Raw genomic sequence first — 21,796 nt, forward strand, 5'->3', positions numbered from 1 at the left:
ATTTCTCTGTGCACAATGCAAATAAATATATATAATTTTGACTATGTGATTTTCTGTTTTTTTTTAAAATATAATCTATCTCTCACTGGTAAAATTAACCTAGCCTAAAAATTCTAGACTGTTCATGTCTTTGACAGTGGGCAAACTTACAAAATCAGCAAGGGATCAAATACTTATTTCCTTCACGGTATATACACACATTCTGGAATATATACATACATACATGTAAATATATAGACATACAGATATATATATATATATATATATATATATATATATATATATATATATATACACATAAATATCTATTATACATACACAGGAACATATACAAATACATAAAAGGCGCATATATACAAGCACAAAGACACGTCCACATACAGACCCATATATACCCAAGCAGGCACATGTATACACAGTACAGATAATGTAGTAGAATTTACCTGCATTCCTATATAACACCACAGATAACACAGTGATAACTCTCTAAGTACAGATAATGTAGTGGATGTAAATACACACAGAGGCAAATATATATATATATATATATATATATATATATATATATATATATATATATATATATATATATATATATACAGTACAGATAATCGCCACCCCCAGATGAAGACATTTGCCGAACTCCCGCGTCGCGTGTTGGCGTCCTCCCTGTGCGAGACCATGACTTTGGGTATGTATGTTACTTCCTACTTCCACCAGGTGTCTGTGTCACATGCTTTAGGTCTGTTGTTACTTTGGCCCTTCAGTTGATGGACTGCATAGGCCCTAGGCTTGTATTTATTTATATTTTGTTTATGGCCACACGCCGTGCTACCTGCATTGTTTAGCACTTTATATTAGACTGTTACCGTTACAGATATCAATCATTTTGCTTTACAACTTATGCAGTTTGGTTGTCTCTTCTGGACTCCAATTTACACATGCTCCTGTATTTTACACTTACGTATGATCATGCTCGCTATACATGTTTTTTGGTCTTGCATAGGTTGACGCCTTCTTTTTCATTGTGTGACTCATCTTTTTAATCCTTGTGTCTATTTCTAATAAAATTTATATATTCATGAAAGAATAAAGTAACGTTAAAACCAAGCACACCATTGTTTTTCTTGTGAAATTCTCGATAAGTTTGATGTGTCACATGACCCTCTTCCCATTGAAAAAACGAAAGTTGGATACAAAATGGCCGACTTCAAAATGGCCACCATGGTCAACACCCAGCTTCAAAAGTTTCCCCCCTCCCATATACTAATGTACCACAAACAGGAAGATAATATCACCAACCATTCCCATTTTATTTAGGTGTATCCATATAAACGGCCCACCCTGTAGTAGAGGTAACCTGCAGTCCTATGTTACACCACAGATAACACACTCTGATAGCTATACCCAAAGGCACATATACACACAGATGCACACACAGTATGTATATATATATATATATATATATATAAAATAATCTTTATTTATATAGCGCCAACATATTACGCAGCACTTTACAATTTAGAGGGAACATGAAAACAAACAATATCAGACATTACATAGTGACAAAGTTAATTTACAAGTCAAACCTGTGGAGTGAGGACCCTGCTCTCAAGAGTTTACAATCTATGAGGAAATAATGGAGACACAAAGTGTAACAGGGTTTGTTCAGTACAATAGTCCAGCCATTTTTATACACATGGGGTGGTGCACATAAAGCTGCATGAGCCGGTCACTAGCCAGTATCCGTGTATGACGGACATGAAGAGAAGGAGTGTGAGGGAATCTTATTCTGATGACTAATCCAAAAGGAGGGCCATGGAAAGGAGTCAGATTAGGGAATGTTATAGGCCTGTCTAAATAGATGTGTTTTCAGGGCACTTTTAAAACTGTGGATATTGGGAATTAATCTGATTGTCTGGGGTAGCGCATTCCAGAGGACGGGTGCAGCACGAGAAAAATCTTGGAGACGGGAGTGGGAGATTCGGATTATGGAGGATTTTAACCTAAGGTTGTTAGCAGAACCTAGAGCCCGAGTAGGGTGGTAGACAGAGATGAGGGAGGAGATGTAAGGAGATGCAGCACTGTGGAGAGCTTTGTGGGTGAGAGTAATAAGTTTGAATTTTATTCTGAAGGGGATGGGCAACCACTGCAGTGACTGGCACAGATTAGAGGCATTGGTGTAGCGGTTGGTCATTAATATGAGCCTGGCTGCTGCATTGAGGATAGATTGGAGAGGGGAGAGTTTGGTGAGGGGAAGACCGACTAGTAATAAGTTACAGTAGTCAAGACGAGAGTGAATCAGAGCAACAATGAGAGTTTTGGCTGTTTCCTCAGTAAGAAAAGGGCAGATTCTGGAGATGTTTTTGAGGTGAAAATGACAGGAGCGTGAAAGCGATTGAATGTGAGGAGTAAAGGAAAGATCTGAGTCAAAAATAACCCCGAGACAGCGGGCGTGCTGCCTAGGAGTTATGGTAGTGCCACACACAGAGATGGAGACATCAGGTTTACGGAGGTTAGTAGATGGTGGGAACACAAGGAGCTCAGTTTTAGAAAGATTCTGTTAAGGATCTGCCAGGCACAGTTTCTGTATCTACGCCCATAGGTAATCAGTCTGCACCTGCTTCTATGTCTGTGAGACTGACTCCATCTTCCACCACTCAGGGTGGCAGGCTTAGGAGTGGGAGAGCCTATCACAGCCTGGCCAGACGGAGCAAGCTCCCGCCCTCTGTCTATGTATACCTGCCTTTCCTGTTCCTCCTTGCTTGTGATTCTTCTCGTTTGGTTTCCTGGCCCTGCTGCAGCTTCTTGAACTATTTGACCCTGCTTCATATTGACCCTGGTTACGGACTACTCTCCTGCTCTGCGTTTGGTACATCGTACACTCCTGGTTTGACTCGGCTTGTTCACTACTCTCCTGCTCTGCGTTTGGTACCTCGTACACTCCTGGTTTGACTCGGCTCGTTCACCACTCTTGTTGCTCACGGTGTTGCCGTGGGCAACTGCCCCTTTCCCTGCTTCTGTGTACCCTTGTCTGTTTGTCTGTCATGCACTTATTGAGCGTAGGGACCGTCGCCCAGTTGTACCCCGTCGCCTAGGGCGGGTCGTTGCAAGTAGGCAGGGACTGAGTGGCGGGTAGATTAGGGCTCACTTGTCTGTTTCCTTACCCCCGTCATTACATAATCACAAGCCCATATACCTAGTCTACCCTGGTCCCTCACACTACCATTGACCCCCTTGAGACCCTGGCTCAGCAAATGCAGGGTCTCTCCCTACAGGTCCAGGCCCTGGCTCAGAGGGTCAACCAGCCTGATGCTACCATGGTAGTGCCCCTCACCTCACCTCTTGAACCCCACCTCAAGTTGCCTGACCGGTTCTCAGGGGACCGGAAGACTTTTCTCTCCTTTCGGGAGAGTTGTAGGCTCTACTTTCGCTTAAAGCCCCACTCCTCAGGTTCTGAGAGCCAGCGGGTGGGTATAATTATGTCCCGGCTCCAGGAAGGGCCCCAAGAATGGGCCTTCTCCTTGGCTCCTGATGCCCCTGAACTTTCCTCCGTTGATCTTTTCTTTTCTGCTCTCGGACTCATTTATGACGAGACTGACAGGACTGCCTTTGCCGAGAGTCAGCTGGTGACCTTACGTCAGGGTAAGAGACCTGTTGAGGAGTATTGCTCTGACTTTAGGAAGTGGTGCGTAGCTTCTCGGTGGAATGACCCTGCCTTAAGGTGCCAGTTTAGGTTGGGTCTGTCGAACGCCCTGAAAGACCTGCTAGTTAGCTATCCCTCTTCTGACTCCCTAGACCAGGTTATGGCTTTAGCGGTACGACTTGACCGACGTCTCAGGGAATGACAACGAGAAAATTTTTGTGTTTTCTCCTCTGACTCCCCCATGATGCCTCCCGAGGTTCCGTTGCTTCGTTCTTCCACGGAAGACTTGGAGGTACCTATGCAACTCGGGGCCTCCGTGTCCCCCCAACAACGTAGAGAGTTCCTCAGGAAGAATGGTCTCTGCTTCTATTGTGGGGATGACAAGCATCAAGTGAACACCTGTCCTAGGTGTAAGAATAAGCAGCCAGAAAACTTCCGCGCCTAAGTGATCATCGGGGAGGTCACTTGGGCGCACAGGTATTTCCCGTTAATATGAAACGTAATAAAAGCTTGCTTCCCTTTCAGGTCTCTTTTGGTGGTAGGTCTACTACCGGCAGTGCCTTCGTGGATTCAGGGTCGTCTGCTAATATCATGTCTGTGGAATTTGCTATGTCTCTAGCTATGCCTTTGATTGATTTGCCTAAACCTGTCCCTGTAGTGGGTATCGACTCCACTCCTCTTGCTAATGGTTACTTTACACAGCATACCCCTGTTTTTGAACTACTTGTTGGCTCCATGCATTTGGAGCAGTGCTCTGTACTGTTGATGCAGGGATTATCGTCCGATTTGGTTTTAGGCCTTCCCTGGTTGCAGTTGCATAATCCCACGTTTGACTGGAATTCTGGGGATCTTACCAAATGGGGTAATGAATGCTTGACGTCATGTTTTTCTGTTAATTCTATTTCTCCCCCTGAGGAGGTGAACACGCTACCTGAGTTTGTTCAGGACTTCGCTGATGTTTTCTCTAAAGAGGCCTCCGAAGTGTTACCTCCTCATAGAGAATACGATTGCGCTATCGATTTGGTACCAGGAGCTAAGCTCCCTAAGGGCAAGGGTTACATTCGCCCCTCTACTTCTCCAGGAGGTGCTGGCTTCTTCTTCGTAGGGAAGAAGGATGGTGGTCTTAGGCCATGCATTGACTACCGTAACTTGAATAAGGTCACTGTAAGGAACCAGTATCCCCTTCCTTTGATTCCGGATCTCTTTAATCAGGTTCAGGGGGCCCAATGGTTCTCTAAGTTTGATCTACGGGGGTCGTATAACCTTATCCGCATCAAAGAGGGGGATGAGTGGAAGACTGCGTTTAACACGCCCGAAGGTCATTTTGAATACCTCGTCATGCCCTTTGGGTTGTGTAATGCTCCCGCGGTCTTCCAGAATTTTATAAATGAGATTTTAACAGATTACCTGAGGGTATTTCTTGTAGTGTACCTTGATGACATACTTGTGTTTTCCAGGGACTGGTCCTCCCACATGGAGCATGTCAGGAAGGTGCTGCAGGTCCTTCAGGAAAACAAATTGTTTGCGAAGACCGAAAAATGTGTGTTTGGGGTGCAGGAGATACCATTTTTGGGTCAAATCCTCACTCCTCATGAATACCGCATGGACCCCGCCAAGGTCCAGGCTGTGGCGGAATGGGTCCAACCTGCCTCCCTGAAGGCGTTACAGTGCTTCTTGGGGTTCGCTAATTATTACAGGAGATTTATTGCTAACTTCTCGGTCATCGCTAAGCCTCTTACGGATCTCACTCGCAAGGGTGCTGATCTCCTCCGCTGGCCTCCTGAGGCTGTCCAGGCTTTTAAGGACCTTAAGAAGTGCTTTATCTCGGCCCCATGTGTTGGTTCAGCCCAACCAAATGGAGCCATTTATCGTGGAGGTTGACGCGTCCGAGGTGGGAGTGGGGGCTGTCTTGTCCCAGGGTACCAGGTCCCTCACCCATCTCCGTCCCTGTGCCTACTTCTCCAGGAAGTTTTCGCCCACTGAGAGTAACTATGATATTGGCAACCGCGAACTCTTAGCCATTAAATGGGCATTTGAAGAGTGGCGCCACTTCCTGGAGGGGGCTAGGCATCAGGTAACGGTCCTTACCGACCACAAGAATCTGGTTTTCCTAGAATCTGCCCGGAGGCTAAACCCGAGACAAGCTCGATGGGCGTTATTTTTTACCAGATTCAACTTTTTGGTTACCTATAGGGCTGGGTCTAAAAATATTAAGGCTGACGCACTGTCGCGTAGCTTCATTGCCAGCCCTCCTTCGGAGGAAGATCCTGCTTGTATTTGGCCTCCAGGTATAATCATTTCCTCTATTGATTCTGATTTAGGCTCCGAAATTGCGGCTGATCAAGGTACAGCTCCCGGGAACCTTCCTGAGAACAAGCTGTTTGTTCCCCTGCAACTCCGGCTAAGGGTACTTAGGGAAAATCATGACTCCGCACTATCTGGTCATCCAGACATCCTGGGTACCAAGCACCTCATTACCAGAAACTATTGGTGGCCTGGGTTGCCTAAAGACGTTAAGGCCTACGTCGCCGCTTGCGAGGTTTGTGCTAGGTCCAAGACTCCCAGGTCCCGACCAGCGGGCTTACTACGTTCTTTGCCCATTCCCCCAGAGACCTTGGATCCATATCTCCATGGATTTTATCACCGATTTGCCTCCATCTCAAGGCAAGTCGGTGGTGTGGGTTGTAGTAGACCGCTTCAGTAAGATGTGCCACTTTGTGCCCCTCAAAAAACTACCCAATGCTAAGACTTTAGCTACCTTGTTTGTCAAACACATCCTGCGTCTCCATGGGGTCCCTGTCAATATTGTTTCTGACATAGGGGTACAATTTGTTTCTTTGTTTTGGAGAGCCTTCTGTAAAAAGTTGGAGATTGATCTGTCCTTCTCCTCTGCCTTCCATCCTGAAACTAATGGCCAAACGGAGAGGACTAATCAGTCTCTAGAACAATATTTAAGGTGTTTTATCTCTGACTGTCAATATGATTGGGTCTCATTCATTTCCCTCGCTGAATTTTCCCTTAATAACCGGGTCAGTAACTCGTCAGGGGTCTCCCCCTTTTTCTGTAATTTTGGGTTTAATCCACGGTTCTCCTCCGTTTCATCTGGTAGTTCCAACAATCCCGAGGTAGAGGTTGTTCATCGGGAACTGTGCACAGTCTGGGCCCAGGTTCAGAAGAACTTAGAGGCGTCCCAGAGCATACAAAAAACTCAGGCAGATAGAAGACGTTGTGCTAACCCCTTGTTTGTGGTCGGGGATCTGGTGTGGCTATCATCTAAGAACTTGCGCCTTAAAGTCCCGTCCAAGAAGTTTGCTCCCCGGTTTATAGGGCCGTACAAGGTCATTGAAGTCCTCAATCCTGTCTCTTTCCGACTGGAGTTGCCCCCATCTTTTCGAGTACACGACGTGTTTCATGCCTCCCTCCTTAAACGCTGCTCCCCGTCCTTGGCTCCCTCAAGGAAACCTCCTGTCCCCGTTCTCACCCCTGAGGGGGTAGAATTCGAGGTGGCCAAGATTGTGGACAGCAAGATGGTCCAAGGTTCCCTCCAGTACCTGGTCCATTGGAGAGGTTACGGGCCTGAGGAGAGGACTTGGGTACCTGCCCGGGATGTTCACGCTGGGGTATTGGTAAGGAGGTTCCACCTTCGGTTCCCCAATAAATCAGGTCCATCTAGAAAGGGTCCGGTGGCCCCTCATAAAAGGGGGGTACTGTTAAGGATCTGCCAGGCACAGCTTCTGTATCTACGCCCATAGGTAATCAGTCTGCACCTGCTTCTATGTCTGTGAGACTGACTCCATCTTCCACCACTCAGGGTGGCAGGCTTAGGAGTGGGAGAGCCTATCACAGCCTGGCCAGACGGAGCTAGCTCCCGCCCTCTGTCTATTTATACCTGCCTTTCCTGTTCCTCCTTGCTTGTGATTCTTCTCGTTTGGTTTCCTGGCCCTGCTGCAGCTTCTTGAACTATTTGACCCTGCTTCATATTGACCCTGGCTTACTGACTACTCTCCTGCTCTGCGTTTGGTACCTCGTACACTACTGGTTTGACTCGGCTTGTTCACTACTCTCCTGCTCTGCATTTGGTACCTCGTACACTCCTGGTTTGACTCGGCTCGTTCACCACTCTTGTTGCTCACGGTGTTGCCGTGGGCAACTGCCCCTTTCCCTGCTTCTGTGTACCCTTGTCTGTTTGTCTGTCATGCACTTATTGAGCATAGGGACCGTCGCCCAGTTGTACCCCGTCGCCTAGGGCTGGTCGTTGCAAGTAGGCAGGGACTGAGTGGCGGGTAGATTAGGGCTCACTTGTCTGTTTCCTTACCCCCGTCATTACAGATTCAATTTCAGATAGAGAGAGGACATGATGTTAGAGACAGCGGACAGATAATTACTGGTGTTCTGTATTAGAGCAGGGGTGATGTCACGGGAAGAGGTATATAATTGGGTGTCATCAGCGTAGAGATGGTACTGGAAGCCAAATCTGCTGATGGTTTGTCCAATAGGGGCTGTGTAGAGAGAAAAGAGGAGCTGACCAAGGACTGATACCTGAAGAACCCCAATAGCAAGGGGAAGAGGAGAAGAAGTGGAACCAGCAAATGACACACTGAATGTGCGGTCAGAGAGATAGGAGGAAAACCAAGAGAGAGCAGCGTCTTTGAGGCCAATAGAGTGGAGCATGTTAAGTAGGAGTTTGTGGTCTACAATGTCAAAGGCTGCAGAGAGATCCAGAAGAATCAGGAGAGAGGATTTACCCTCCGATTTATCTGCCAAGAGATAATTTGAGACTTTAGTAAGGGCAGTTTCTGTGGAGTGTTGAGTGCGGAAACCAGATTGTAAGGGGTCTAGAATGGAGTTGGCAGAGATATAGCGGATAAGGCGAGAGTAGACCAAGCGTTCCAGGAGTTTGGAGATGAAGGGCAGATTAGAGACTGGTTGGTAGTTGCCCATGATGAGAGTGGGTGTTTCAGAGGATAGAAATTGTGTAAGCCAGGCAGCAAAATGATCCAGGAATTGGTGGGGTGAGCCAGGGGGGCGGTAGACAACTGCCACTCAAGCCAATCCAACTTGCGGGACGGGCTTCTGGAAGCATGGAGTGAAATTTCTCCCGATTACCTCAGCAAATTAACAGCTAGAATGCCAAAGGTCTGCAATGCTGTAATTGCTGCAAATGGAGCATTCTTTAACGAAAGCAAAGTTTGAAGGAGAAAATTATTATTTGAAATAAAAATCATTATTTCTAACCTTGTCAATGTCGTGACTATATTTTCTAGTCATTTTGCAACTCATTTGATAAATATAAGTGTGAGTTTTCATGGAAAACACAAAATTGTCTGGGTGATCCCAAACTTTATATATATATATATATATATATATATATATATATATATTATGCAGTGCACCTCCAAACTGGAGATACACTTTTAAAAAGATTATTTCCATGAATGAATTGCCATGGTTAAAGTTGTATTGATTACCATGTATGAAAATGTTTTGTTTTTTTTCCTTAAGAGGCAGCAGGGTATATTGGGGGCAGCAGAGTATATAAGGGGCAGCAGAGTATGTAAAAGGTGGCAGAGTATGTAGGGGCAGCAGAGTATATAGGGGCAGCAGGGTATATATGGGCAGCAGAGTATATAGAGGAAACTGAGTATATAGAGAAAACAGAGTATATAGGGAGCAGCATAGTATATAGGGGGCAACATAGTATATAGGGGCAGTAGAGTATATAAGGGGCAGCAGAGTATATAGGGGCAGCAGAATATATAAGGGCCACCAGAGTATATAGAGAGCAGCAGTTTATAGGGGGCAGTATAGTATATAAGGATCAGAAGAGTATATAGGGGCAGCAGACTATATAAGGGCCAGCAGAGTACATAGGGAGCAGCATAGTTTATAGGGGGTAGCATAGTATATTTTGGCAGCAGAGTATATAGGGGCAGCAGGGTATATAGGGAGCAGAATAGTTTATAGGGGGCAGCACAGATATCTTCATTTTATCTGTTCTTTAATATTGAACACACACTTACAAAGACATCAATACATACAAACACACACACACACACACACACACACACACACACACACACACACACTCACACACACACACACACACACACACACACTCACATACACTTATATACACACTGAAACTTACCATCCCTCCTTACTGACAGGATCACAGGCTTCGTGCAGGGCGGGCTGTGGGCGGAGCTTCCTCCTCTTCTCTTGCTCCTCGGCTCTTATTTACTCTGTGTATAACTAAGAGCAGAGGACAGAGCAGTGGCAGAGCCCAGTGGCGCCCCATATATGCTGGGAGGGTGCAGCGCACAGCTCGCATGTCCCTAAGGCCGGCCCTGCTCTCAACCAACTTCATGAGGTAGCCACCAAGGAAGGAGGGAGTCCCCATGAATGTTTTTCTTTGACTCTCCTGTCCAACTCATCCCAAACCACCTCTATTGGGTTTAGGTTAGGAGAGTGTGGAGGCCAGGTTCTCTGACAGAGAACTCCATCAATCTATTTTGTCAAGTAGCTCGTACCCAGTCAGGAGGTGTGTTTAACGTACACCGGGGTTGTGGACCCACTGGGCCACTCCGCCCTAATGAAGTAGCAGCTGTTTAAACAATATAGGACAGTCACTGGTCGGTGGTATCTGGGTGGCAGGCTGGTGCCAGGTTATTGGAAGCTGGCTTGTGCTGAATTATTAGTAGCTGGCTTGTGCTGGATTATCGGAAGATGGTTTGTGCTAGATTATTGGTAGCTGTCTTCTGCTAGATTATCGGAAATTGGTTGTGCTGGATTATCGGTAGCTGGTTTGTGCTGGATTATCGTAAACTGGTTTGTGCTGAATTAATGGAAGCAGAACTGGTCTTGTACACTGGGCACAGATACTGGACTTGACACGGACACTGGACACGGATACTGAAGTAGTCACGAACACTGGACTTGACACGGACAATGGACATGTAGACTGAGGTCAAGAACAGATGAAGGAAGGTTAGCAACAACATTGCTCAGGCACTGAGGACATCGACAGAGTTCCTTATAAAGTCCAGGATGGGCTGGGATAGGTTGGGAGCAATATTCCTGGTGCACGCTGGCCCTTTAATAATGGGGAAGAGCGCGTGCACCCTTCAGGCACAGAGCAGTGGAGAGAGCAGAGTGCACCGTTGTCCAAGGGCGGAAAGACGCCAGCGCAGAGGACAGGGAGGCTGGCTGCCGCTGGGGTAAGTGAGACCCGCGGCTGCCGGCACTACAGTACCCCCCGTATGCCCCCCTCTTCTTAGGTCCAGAGCGTAAGACAAATTTTTTGATGAGCACCGGGGCATCGATGTTCTCTTCGGGTTCCCAAGATCTCTCAACAGGTCCAAAATCATTGCAATCCACATGGTTAAAAGTCCTCCCTCCAAACGTCTTGTACTCCATAAGCTCCTTGACTTCAATAAGGTGTGCACGTGCTAAACCCTTAGTAACATACTTTAAACATTAAAAACACATCAGTCTTAAATTGGCAAGTAAATTGTGGCATGCACCACGATTTATTAAAAATATTTACCATAGGCAATACAGCGCAGGAGGGGCCTTACCTCAATTGCGACAAGGCACTCAATCGCGGCCCGCCTGCCCCCAGCTAGCATCATGTAAAACAGGACAGCCGTGCCCCCTGCCACGGCTGTCCCGTCCGGCTTTTGTGACTGCCCAGGCCCAAAACATCCTGGGGACCTGCCGTATAACTAGTGTCCCACCACGTGCGAGTTCCCCCCGCTGTATAGCTAGTGGTAAACTTGCCGTGGTCCACTACTGAAACCGGAGTGCAGTGACATGATCCGATCCGGCTTTACATCACATAACATAGCATAACATAACATTACATTATTTCTAACAAGGAAGGGTTGGGTGGGTCTTTCCTTCTCCTGGTAAGTAATGCCTTACCCCCCTCTACTTCTGCCCTTATAAACCCTTACACCGCTTCCCCTCCCCTATCGCTCATTACTTATGCGCTCACCTAGATCTTCCCACTATCACTCCCCTTTCTTCCACTTATCTCCCAGTGAACAAAGAGTTCACCCTCATCCCCCAGACATGCTGGTGCACCATTTTATAACCCCTGCTTCACCTAACCACCATTATCAGGGACGCTCTGGCCCCCCTTATGCTTTCTCGGGCCTAGTCATCCCTTGTCACTAATAAGCAGTGCCACAATCCGCCACCAAAAAAGGTAGGCTCCTCTGACGATCTTACCCCTAAAAGCTCCTTTCCACCAGTCCTCCAGTCCTTCCTGCAGACTGTTGTTAAATATGTCCAGTCCCACATCTGATAAGTGTACGCCATCCTTCTAGTACATTCCTTGGCACCCAAAATCAATGTCCTTCTGCTGAATAAAAACTCCTTCCATCTCCACCATAAAGTCCTTCATGGCCTTGTTGACCTTCTTCCTCACCTTTTCAATGGCCGCTGTTGATGTTGCCCCCATCCAACTTTGCCCACAAAAACGTTACTCCCGGCCACCTTTCTTTCCATACGGCAACATCCACCTTCATCTTGTTGACCAGTACCCAAGCTTTAGTACTAGTCAAGTCGTTCCCTCCGGTATGCATCACGATCACCTGCGGGCGCCCCCCTTTCGCCGCTTCCTCCCCCAGCTTTCTTATCTGGAACCATCAAAGTCCACGTCTCCCAAATCACTTCACCTTGACCCCATCGCCCGGCAGGCCCAGTTGTAATCTATACGGTCTCCTCTTTGCTCTCTCTGCGGCCCAGTACACGAAGGAGTGTCCCATCACCCATACACGTTTTTCTTCTGTGGGTGAGACAACACACAATCCCTAACGTAGTAATGGACGAATATAAGTGCGGAAGGCATTGGATTTACATCTCCCCAAACGCTTAATGCTCCCCTCATCTAAGCCTGCCGCTGCTGCTTCTGATGCCGCCCCAATTCTGAAAGAATGCGAGCCAATTTTGTCTTTTTCTTGCCCCACTTCCACTGCAGCCCTCTTAAGTATCTGACAAAACTGGAACCTGGACAGAGCACTACCATCCTTGTGCTTAAAGAAACCTCCTAACTCTGATCCTCGTAAACCCAAATAATCCCTTACTGCCCCTACCGCACAAATTGCCCTCCCTTTCTTTAGCATCGTCACCCATGTCCCTTTCCCATTTTGATCCGTCTTAGACTTTCTGATAAGGCACTTTACAATTGTGCCATCCCATTTTACGTCTTCGAGCTGTATCCCATCTATGCCCCTCCTTGAAGTGGACACCGACTCCCCTACACTGAATGCACCCGCCAAAGCCAATGTAAATGCTGCCTTAAATAGCAGCACTTCGTGCCTGTTCCTATATATGGCCCCCAAGGCTGACACCAGCCTCTTTACTCTGCCTGAATCTAAGGGCTCCCTCTTGTCTCCTCGTGGCTGTGACCTTGAAAAACCATTCAACACCCGTCTTATTGCAAAAACCTTTGTAGGGTCCTCCTCCCCTCTTACTTTTGTAATAAATGATACCTTTTTCTGCGAGGAGCAGAGGGAAGGCTAGACAGAGGAATGAAACGTTCCATTTTGGAGAAACGATCAACAACTACCCAGACAGTGGTGCAGCCATCAGAGGAAGGAAGATCTGTAATAAAATCCATAGTGATATGCTGCCAGGGACCGGCAGATGCTGGAGTATGCTTATAGGTTTGGAATGAGCAATTTTGTTTTGGGCACACTTGGTACATGCAGAGACATTGTCTTGAATATTTTTGGATAGTGTGGGCCACCAATAGCGGTGAGAGATGAAGCCCCAAGTCTTACGAATGCCAGAATGACCTGCCAACTTGGAGTTGTAGCCCCAGAAGAGTATCTTCTTCCTGTCAACAGGTGGGACATAAGTTTTCCCTGGAGGAAAGTCTCTGATCTGTATAGGACTGCTATTCAGCATGAGGGGGTCAATAATATGCTTCTCCTTCATGGTCAGTTGATTCAAATAAACGGGATAGAGTGTCTGCCTTGACATTTTTTTGAGCTGGGTGAAAATGGAGTGGAAAATTTAACCTGGAAAAGAACAGAGACCACCTGGCTTGACATGGATTCAGACATGGTGCCGACTGTAAGTAGGTGAGGTTCTGTTGAAGTGTCTCCACTCTTCTAGAGCCAGCTTGATGGCTAGGAGCTCATGATCACCAATGGAATAGTTCCTCTCTGCAGCAGAGAAGAGTTCGGAGAAAAAACACAGGGGACAACTTTTCCCTTAGACTCTCTTTGGGAGAGAAGTGCTCCAACGAGAACTGCTGGGAGACATATGGATGACGTAGAATGGAGGCAGATGTGAAGTATTTTTTTAGCTGTGTGAATGCAGATTCGGGAATGCTTCCGGGGTTTAATTCTTTGCATTCACCCCCTTTTTGGTAAGGGCAGAGATGGGAGCAGTAAGCGAAGAAAGATTAGAGATGAACTGACGATAGAAATTTGCAAAGCCTAGAAACCTTTATATAGCACGGAGACCATTGAGGACGAGGCCGATCAAGAACGGAATTTACATTTTTCTGGATCCATCTGGAGTCCATGATCCGAAACGATATAACCCAGGAAGAGTAAGGACTTCTTTTCAAAGGTGCATTTTTTCAGTTTGGCAAAAAAGCTGTTCCATCTTAACCGCGACAGGACTTGGCGGACATGCTTTCGGTGTGTCATCAGATAAGATGAATAAATCAAGATGTCACCCAGATAAACCACCACGACCACGCAGACATATAACAGATCCCGGAATATGAAATTCACGAATTCCTGGAACACAGCAGTAGCATTACATAACCTGATGGGCATAACAAGATACTCCTAGTGACTGTCTCTGGTGTTGAATGCAGTCTTCCACTCGTCACCTTTATTGATACGTATCAAGTTATAAGCCCCACAAAGATCCAGCTTAGCAAAAATCTTGGCTCCGCGAATCCAGTCAAAGAGCTCAGAGATCAACGGTAAGGGGTACTTGTTTCTAACCGTGATTTAATTCAAACCACGATAGTCTATGCAAGGCCGGAGGGATCCATCTTTTCTCAACAAAGAAAAATCCGGCACCGGATCGAGAAGTTGACTTCCTAATAAACCCCCTCTCGAGGTTCTCCTTGACACAAGTCGACATGGCTTGGGTTTCAGGTAGAGGGAGAGGGCCAAGGAATCATTGTCCTCCTGTGCAATTCGCTGGTATGAATTAAATAAAGCCGTTTTGAAAGGATTGGTGAGCGCCGCTTATATTCATCTTTCTATTCAATTATTGTGGGACCTTTATTTAATTGGCGTGCACCACCAAAAGGTGCTGCATGGTTTACCTAGTTAATCCTGTGTTATGAGTGGAAAACTGCTGGAGTGGAGAGGTGCCGGTGCAGTGTTTCTTTGAAGAAGAGAGAGGCTTTACCCGTCCACGAGGAGGTGAAGTTCCAGGAAGTAACTCAAGCGGACAGTCGTATGGACGATGTGGTGAAAGGGTCTCAGCCTACTTGACACAGATACCGGACATGGATACTGAAGTCATCACGTACATTAGAATCGACACTGACACCGGACATGGATACTGAAGTCAGGAACAAACAAAGGAACCTTTGCAGACTAAGGCCGGATTTACACGAGTGTGTGCCTTTTGCGTGCGCAAAAAACGCTGCGTTTTGCGCACGCAAAAAGTACTTAACAGCTCTGTGTGTCACCCTCGTATGATGAGTGACTGCATGATTTTCGCACAGTCGCCATCACTATGACACTCTGTTTGTATGTTTGTAAACAGAAAAGCCCGTGGTGCTTTTCTGTTTTCATTCATACTTTTTACTGCTGTTGCGCAAATCACGCACGTCACACGGAAGTGCTTCCGTGTGCTGCGCGTGATTTTCACGCACCCATTGGCTTCAATGGGTGCGTGATGTATGAACAACGCACACATAACAGACATGTCGTGAGTTTTACGCAGCAGACACACGCTGCGTGAAACTCATGGACAGTCTGCACGGCCCCATTGACTAACATAGGTCCGTGCGAGGCGCGTGAAAATCACGCGTGTTGCACGGACGTATTACACGTTCGTTTAAATAAGCCCTAACACTAGGTTAGCAACAACATTGCTCAGGCACTGAGGAAGTGCGCAGATTTCCTTATAAAGTCCAGGATGTGCTAGGATAGGTTGGGACCAATATTCCAGGTGCTCCGACGTGGGCCGTGTAAACAAGCGCTGATCAACGAGACAGCTCGTTGATCGGTGCTCATTTGCTCCTTTCACAAAGATCTATGTATGAGGATCAATGCTCATTACTCTGAACGCTCGTCCCCAAACATTTCTATCATGTCGGCAGCACATCTCCCTGTTTAGACAGAGAGATGTGCTGCCTACAACAATAAAAGTTTATGCATTTAAAACAATACAATCAGCCGAACGAGCAACGAGTTTACACAGGTTAATTATCAGGAACAAGCATTTTGTGAACGCTCGTTTGCCCGATAATTGTCCCTTGTAAAAGGGCCCATAGTTCAAGAGGCTCTGTCACCAGATTATAAGCGCTCTATCTCCTACATAATCTGATCGGCGCGGTAATGTAGATAACAACAGTGGTTTTTATTTTTAAAAACGATCATTTTTGACCAAGTTATAAACAATTTTAGATTTATGCTAATTCATTTCTTAATAGACAATTGGGCGTGTTTTTACTTTTTACCAGCTGGGCATTGTACAGAGGAGTGTATGACGCTGACCAATCAGCGTCATACACTTCTCAATTGTTCCAGCCCAGCGTGATGTATGACACTGATTGGTTACTGATTGGTCAGCGTCATACACTTCTCTTCACAATGCCCAGTTGGTAAAAAGTCAAAACACGCCCAGTTGTCTATTATAAAACTAATTAGCATAAATCTAAAATTGCTCATAACTTAGTCAAAAATGATCGTTTTTCAAAATAAAAACCACTGTTGTTATCTAAATTACAGCGCCAATGAGATTATGTAGAATATAGGGCATTTATAATCTGGTGACAGAGCCTCTTTAAGACCCACCCTACCTTGTTGACGCTGCTGATTGGCCAAAAGCATGAATCTGGAAAGACATTCCATAACTGAAAGTTAAAAGCCACAAACTTATTATATGTGCTTTAAAAATGAGGACTAAATAATTGAGGTTCAACATTTTCCACTTCTAAATATCACTGAAGTTTAAAATGAAATGGGTGCATTTAAATTATTTAAGCCATAAAACTTTTATGAGGGGCCACCGGACCCCTTCTAGGTGGACCTGGTTTATTGGGGAAACGAAGGTGGAACATCCTGAGCAATACCCCAGCGTGAACATCCCGGGCGGGTACCCAAGTCCTCTCTTCAGGCCCGTATCCCCTCCAATGGACCAGGTATTGGAGGGAGCCTTGGACCATCCTGCTGTCCACAATCTTGGCCACCTCGAATTCTACCCCCTCAGGGGTGAGAACAGGGACCGGAGGTTTCCTCGAGGGAGCCAAGGAAGGGGAGCAGCATTTAAGGAGGGAGGCATGAAAGACGTCGTGCACCCGAAAAGACGGGGGCAACTCCAGTCGGAAGGAGACAGGGTTAAGGACTTCAATGACCTTGTACGGCCCTTTAAACCGGGGAGCAAACTTCTTGGACGGGACTTTAAGGCGCAAGTTCTTAGACGATAGTCACACCAGATCCCCGACCACAAACAAGGGGTTAGCAGAACGTCTTCTATCTGTCTGAGTCTTTTGTATGCTCTGGGACGCCTCTAGGTTCTTCTGAACCTGGGCCCAGACTGTGCACAGTTCTTGATGAACGACATCTACCTCGGGATTGTTGGAACTACCAGGTGAAACGGAGGAGAACCGTGGATTAAACCCAAAATTACAGAAAAAGGGGGAGACCCCTGACGAGTTACTAAGGGAAAATTTGGCGAGGGGAATGAATGAGACCCAATCATGTTGACAGTCAGAGATAAAACACCTTAAATATTGTTCTAGAGACTGATTAGTCCTCTCAGTTTGGCCATTAGTTTCAGGATGGAAAGCCGAGGAGAAGGACAGATCAATCTCCAACTTTTTACAGAAGGCTCTCCAAAACAATGAAACAAATTGTACCCCTCTGTCAGAAACAATATTGACAGGAACCCCATGGAGACGCAGGATGTGTTTGACAAACAAGGTAGCTAACGTCTTAGCATTGGGTAGTTTCTTGAGGGGCACAAAGTGGCACATCTTACTGAAGCGGTCTACTACAACCCACACCACCGACTTGCCTTGAGATGGAGGCAAATCGGTGATAAAATCCATGGAGATATGGGTCCAAGGTCTCTGGGGAATGGGCAAAGAACATAGTAAGCCCGCTGGTCGGGACCTGGGAGTCTTGGACCTAGCACAAACCTCACAAGCGGCGACGTAGGCCTTAACGTCTTTAAGCAACCCAGGCCACCAGTAGTTTCTGGCAATGAGGTGCTTGGTACCCAGGATGCCTGGATGGCCAGATAGTGCAGAGTCATGATTTTCCCTAGGTACCCTTGGCCGGAGTTGCAGGGGAACAAACAGCTTGTTCTCAGGAAGGTTCCCGGGAGCTGAACCTTGATCAGCCGCAATTTCGGAGACTAAATCAGAATCAATAGAGGAAATGATTATACCTGGAGGCAAAATACAAGCAGGATCCTCCTCCGAAGGAGGGCTGGCCATGAAGCTACGTGACAGTGCGTCAGCCTTAATATTTTTAGACCCAGCCCTATAGGTGACCAAAAAATTGAATCTGGTAAAAAAATAACGCCCATCGAGCTCCGGAACCATATCTGGGTCTTGGATCCCCTGCATGTAGCTCCCCAGCTGGTGAAAGCTCTAAATTCTCATAATATTACTGAAACTTGGCACTAGGGTCAAAACCACATCACTCAAACTAGGGTAAGACTTACATCGCTTGATCAAATCTTTAATATAATTTTCCATTTTAATAACCAGTATGGCTCAAGACAACCTGTGAAATTTGAAAGTCACTCACAAGCTAGAAATGCTGGGGAACTCTGCTTTATATACTTTCTTTTTCTTTTTTTTTTTTATCATACAGCCATTTGATTGTATTATACAATGACAGTCATGTTACTAATGTTTTTAAATTATTAGACTTAAAAAAGTTAACAATTTGCATCTTGAGGAAGAAAAAGAATGAACTGTGTAGATAGTTACAGTTTTTGTAAAAGTTGGCTGAAAACCAATATGGATACCACTACACCAACAGAGGTTGTTATTATGTACTATAAAGAAAAATAAAGTGGGTTACCTGTCCTGGCTCCAAGCCACACATAGATCACATATTGAACCACATGCCTCTCTGTTAAAAATTTGCCCTTAAAGTGTGGGATTCACTCGTACATAAGAACATACTGTCTAGGCTTAATAGCCCCGTTCCCGGTCTTATTCTCTAACCCTGCTTTTCCCACAGGTTTCCCAAGAAATACCTTCCTTCTCTGGAAAGTGACAGATAGGACCCGCTTCCACCATATCCTTTCTGGATCCCCCTTTCCCATATTTGATGAATTAAGAACCCGTAATTCTTCCTCTTGGTTGTCATGGCTGTAATATACACAACTACGCTCTTTTATCAACTCTTGTGGGGGGAAGTAATCCTTCCAGTCGACTTCCACAATCCTTGAAGAGCTCTTTCTACCAAGTTCCTCGCCCACCCATGCGATATCTCTCCTATATAGCCTTCTGATACAGGGCATGAGCAGAGTAGACTACTGCTTTATTCAAGCTTCATGGAGATGCTGATTTCATTTTCCAGCAGGACTTGGCACTGCCCACACTGCCAAAAGTACCAATACCTGGTTTAATAACCACAGTATCACTGTGCTTGATTGGCCAGAAAACTCGCCTGACCTAAACCCCATAGAGAATCTATGGGGCATTGTCAAGAGGAAGATGAGAGACCCCAGACCCAAGAATGCAGACGAGCTGAAGGCTGATATCAAAGCAACCTGGGCTTCCATAACACCTCAGCAGTATCACAGGCTGATCGCCTCCATGCCACACTGCATTGATACAGTAATTCAGGCAAAAGGAGCCCCGACCAAGTATTGAGTGCATATACTGTGCATACTTTTCAGTAGGCCAACATTTCGGTATTAAAAATAATTTTTGAAATTGGGCTTATATAATATTTTAATTTTCTGAGAGACTAAATTTTGGGTTTTCACTAACTGTTGGCCATAATCAACATTAAAAGAAAAAAATGCAGGAAATAGATCACTCTGTGTATAATGAGTCTATATAATATGAGTTTCACTTTTTGAAATAAATTACTGAAATAAATTAACTTTTTGATGATATTCTAATTCATTGAGAAGGACTAGTGTGTATGTGTATATATATATATATATATATATATATATATATATATATATATATATATATATACATATATATATATATATATATATATATATATATACATATATATATATATATATATATATATATATATATATATATATATATACATATATATATATATATATAATTTCTTTATTTATTTATTGTGGGCTGCCTGTGAGGAAAAGCTGATATACTTATATATTGTATTGTGTATGTTTTATTTATGTTCCCTTGACTAGGTCCTGCATGAAAAACCTTATGTATATGACTTGTTTTTATAAAACAAAACTTTAATAAAAATGAATTAAACATAAAGTGGGGTGACCTTTGGGAGCTGTTCTGGTGGTCATAGCAATTGCCCCGCATATCTCTCATACAGAGATATAACTGTAAAAAGTTGAATATAAATTTTTAGGATCATAATTATTTTAGGGTACACACAATTTAACTTATCTAAATGTTTTTTTTTTGCTAGTTATTAATATATTGGTAAACTGGTCTCTAGTGATACTGCAAAGCGTTGCAAAACTGCTTATGATTGCCATTGAGCAATGCCATGTATCAGTGCAGATTCAACGTAACATTGGCATAGAACACCACTAAGGACTTTTTTGCTTATAATACGTCATGTGATGCATTTTTTTCCCCTCTGAGAATGTTAACAGGAAAAAGCAGTAGTTGACTGTTGGCAGCAAAAGAGACATTTATGTAGATTATAAACATAATCTATTACCCTGAAAATATATAGCACAAGAGAACAAAAGATATTAAGTAGCGCCCATAACTGTGACCACGTACATGGCAGGAAGAGATCAAAGACATTTTAATGTTTGCTACGTGAGGAAAACTAGTGAAACCACTTTGCAGGGAAGAATCTAAAATAGAGAGGGTAATGTGTTTATCCTTGTTTTGTTTTAGTGGCTAGAGCGTAGGGTGGCAGCCAGCACCTCCGGAGAGCGAGTGGCACCGTAGTCATTCCCTGGCACTGGGAGAGGATGGGTTTTTGACAACTCCTTTATAACCAATTACTATAAAATCAAGTGTTCTAATTTTAGTCATAGATATCCATGCTTACTGGACGTGACATGAGTTTTAGGACACTGAACAGAGAATGTAAGAAAGTCATTAAAATGAACCCTTATCACTACATTATCTCAAATACCTCCAATTGTGAGAATCTCCAGAAACATGTATTTAAATATTAACTATTGTGAGGTCATGTTGTTTATTCATTATGTCTTGTACTCAAGACAAGACCGATGAATTGTATAATTGTCACCTTCTTATACCTCCCAGTGATCTGATGTCAGCCACATCGGCGTGATAATCACTTTATATAGAATGTCCTAGTGCTTAAAATAAACTGTCCGATAAGTGTGGACCATGTATTCCTTTAAGAAACAGGGGGGTTGTCCAGTATTCGGGCTGTTTTTTATACTGATTACCTATCTACAGGATAGGTAATCAGTATATGATCGGTGGGGGTCTGACTCCCGTCCCCACACCAATCAGCTGTTGCAGCTGCTCTGCAGGGTCGGTCCTGGAAACAGAAGGCACCGACCACTGTATAGCGGCCCTACTGGGCTACTGCAGTTCTGCTCCTATTTACTTGAATAGGAGCAGAGCTGCATTACTGCAGCATGGCCGCTATACTGTGACCGGAGCCATCAGCTTCTGACACCGACCCTGCAGAGCTTCCGGCGCCCAGAGGCAGCCAGAACAGCTGATAGGTGTGGGGTCCGGGAATCGGACCCCCACCGATCATATACTAATGACCTATCCTGTACATGGGTCATCAGTATAAAAAA

The 21,796-nt window shown here is 45.1% G+C and overlaps 1 long non-coding RNA gene across 1 annotated transcript in view; it reads left to right on the top strand.

Annotated features, from left to right (window-relative positions):
• LOC142652661 (uncharacterized) overlaps nucleotides 1-19,779 on the top strand; it is a 38,892-nt gene extending 19,113 nt beyond the window's left edge. The window contains exon 3 of the long non-coding RNA XR_012847875.1: nucleotides 19,057-19,779. This is a non-coding gene — a long non-coding RNA (uncharacterized LOC142652661). The remainder of the gene's footprint in view (nucleotides 1-19,056) is intronic.
• Nucleotides 19,780-21,796: the final 2,017 nt, after the last annotated feature.

This window comes from Rhinoderma darwinii, chromosome 5, assembly GCF_050947455.1.
Source record: "Rhinoderma darwinii isolate aRhiDar2 chromosome 5, aRhiDar2.hap1, whole genome shotgun sequence".
In the NCBI taxonomy this organism is placed as follows: Eukaryota; Metazoa; Chordata; class Amphibia; order Anura; family Rhinodermatidae; genus Rhinoderma; species Rhinoderma darwinii.